Source organism: Pteronotus mesoamericanus, unplaced genomic scaffold, assembly GCF_021234165.1.
Source record: "Pteronotus mesoamericanus isolate MK-2021 breed Mesoamerican mustached bat unplaced genomic scaffold, CSHL_Meso_final contig_42, whole genome shotgun sequence".
Classification (NCBI taxonomy): Eukaryota; Metazoa; Chordata; class Mammalia; order Chiroptera; family Mormoopidae; genus Pteronotus; species Pteronotus mesoamericanus.
This window is the reverse complement of record NW_026555157.1, coordinates 4,124,413-4,127,381: the sequence shown is the minus strand read 5'-3', so window position 1 is coordinate 4,127,381 and position 2,969 is coordinate 4,124,413. Positions and strand designations below refer to the sequence as shown.

General features: G+C 37.0%; 1 pseudogene; it reads left to right on the top strand.

Moving 5' to 3' along the window:
* The first annotated feature begins 1,760 nt into the window (after positions 1-1,760).
* Positions 1,761-2,251, top strand: LOC129073569 (peptidyl-prolyl cis-trans isomerase A-like; annotated as a pseudogene).
* The last annotated feature ends 718 nt before the right edge of the window (positions 2,252-2,969 follow it).

Below are 2,969 nucleotides of genomic sequence, written 5' to 3'. Positions count from 1 at the left end.
GACATAAAGGAAAGAATAAACAAAGAGGACTTCATCAAAATAAGAAGCTTCTGCACAGCTTAAGAAAACATTAGCAAAATGAAAAGGGAACCAACTGTATGGGAAAATGTGTTTGCCAATGATACCTCAGACAGGGGTTTGATCTCCAAAATACATAAAAAACTCACACGACTCCACTCCAGGAAGACAAACAATCCAATTAAAAAATGGGCAAAGGACATGAACAGACACTTCTCCAAGGAAGACATACAGAGGGCCCAGAGCCATATGAAAGGATGCTCAGCATCACTAGCCATCAGAGGGATGCAAATTGAAACCACAATGAGATACCACTTCACAGCAGTCAGAATGGCCATCATAAAGAAATCAACAAACCAGTGCTGAAGAAGCTGTGGAGAAAAGGGAAGCCTAGTACACTGTTGGTGGTAATGCAGACTGGTGCAGCCACTGTGGAAAACAGTTTGGAATTTCCTCAAAATGCTAAAAAAGGAACTGCCTTTTGATCCAGCAATTCTGCCGCAGGGATTATACCTTAAGAATCCTGAAACACCAATTCATAAGAATCCTGAAACACAAATTCATAAGAACCTATGCTCCCCAATGTTCATAGCAGCACAATTTACAATAGCCAAGTGCTGGAAGCAACCTAAACACCCAACAGTAAATGAGTGGATCAAAAAACTATAGCATATTTACACAATGCAATACTACACAGTAGAAAGAAAGAAAGAGCTACTACCATTCGTGACAGCATGGATCAAACTGTAGAGCATTATGCAAAGTGAAATAAGCCAGGGGGTAAAAGACAAATACCATATGATCTCACCTGTTAATGGAACTTAATCAACAGAACAAATAAGCAAGCAGAATGTAAGCAGCAACACTGAAATAAAGAACAAACTGACAGTAAGCAGTGTGGCAGGGCGAGGGAAATAATGGGGGGAAAGAATGGGAAGGGTAGTCAAGGAACATGTATAAAGAACCCACAGACAAAGCTAAAGTGGGGAAGGATTGAGGGTGTGAGAAGGGGGTGGGTGGGGCAGGGGAAAGTGGAAGCAGGAGAATGAGAGACAACTGTACTTGAACAACAATAAAAAAACAAAACAAAAGAGAAACAACTTTGAAAGGACTTTCTCGTTTTAAGACTTTTTCACATTGCAATAACCAAGACAGTGTGGAATTGGCATGAAAACAGGCAAAAAGAACAATAAAACAGAAGAGAGTCCAGAAATAGACAGACACATGCTATATATTGTGGTAAACTGACTTTTGACGAAGGGCAAGGTCAACTCAGTGGAAAAAGAATGACCTTTAAACAAATGGTTCTTGGACAATTGGATAAGCTATGCCAAAACAAATAAGCAAAACAAAAAACAAGAGGAAAACATTAATTTATTCCTATACATTTAAAAAAATCCTCTAGAAGAAAACATTTAAAAAATCTTAATAAACTTGAATTAGGCAACAATTTCTTAGATATGCGATAAGAAGCATCACCCATAGAAGAAAAGACTACATAAATTAAACTTTATATATATAAAAATTTTTTTCTATAGTCTGAAAAGATACAATTAACAGAATGTCATAGTCTGGGAGAAAATATTTATAAATCATATATTTTCTAAAGAACTTGTGTCCAGAGTACATTTTAAAAGCTCCAAATTCAATAACAAGAAAACAACTCAACAACAACAACAAAAATGGACCAGGGATTGCAGGACTTGCAGATGCCATCGCCCTGAAGCCACCTGTGTACAGCAATGGTCAACCCCACTGTATTCTTTAACATCCTCACCAATTTCAAACCCTTGGGCCACATCTCTTTCAAGATGTTTGCAGACAAAGTTCCAAAGGAAGCAGAAAACTTCCTTGGTCTGAGCACTAGGGAGAAAGGATTCGGTTATAAAGTTTCCTGCTTTCACAGAAGTTTTCTGTGACATATGTGCTAGGGTGGTGACTTCACAGGCCATAATGGAATGGGAGGCAAGTCCACCTATGGGAAAAAATTTGATGACAATTTCATCCTGAAGCATATGGGTTCCGGTATTTTGTCCATTGCAAATACTGGACCCAACACAATGGCTTTCAGTTTTCCCCCGCTACTGCCAAGACTGAGTGTTTGAATGGCAAACATGTGGTCTTTGGAAAGGTGAAAGAGGACACGAATATTGTGGTAGCCATGGAGCACTTTGAGCTCAGGAATTGCAAGACCAGCAAGAAGATCACCATTGCAGACTGTAGACAACTCTAATAAATTTGACCTGTGTTTTATCTTAACTACCAGACCAGTCCTTTCATAGCTCAGGAGAGTACCCTGCAATCCCACCTCCTTAGAATATCCTGTAATCTTTGTGCTCTTGCTGCCGTTTATTGGTTTCCATGTTTTTCTTATCCCCCTTCAAATCTTGCTATATTGCAGAGTTGAGTTTATGTTTTCAAATAAAAATGAAACAATAATACAACAACAAAAATGAACCAAAGATTTAAACAGACATTTCACCACAGGAGATATATAGATTGCAAATACCCACATAAAAAGATATAATCTTTTATTTTTCTCCTCTTAATTAGTCATTTAAAAAAAACAAATTAAAACCTCAATGAGATAACACTGTACACCTATTAGAATAGCTAAAATAAAAGGACTGATCATAGCAAGCATTGGCAAGAACGTGGAAGAACTGAGACTATTATATGTTACTGATAGAAATGTAAAATCATTCACCACTTTGGAAAACACTTTGAGTTTCCTAAAAAATTGGATGTACATTTAGCATATGATCTTGCCATTCTTCTCATAGGTATTTACCCAAGAGAAATTAGAGAATATCTATACAAAGATTTCAAGGTGAATGTTCACAGCATTCATGTATTTGTAATTGTAGTTGTAATGTACATGTATTTGTAATTTACAAAAACTGTAAACCCAAATATCTATCACAGGTGAATGCATAAACAAACTGTATATT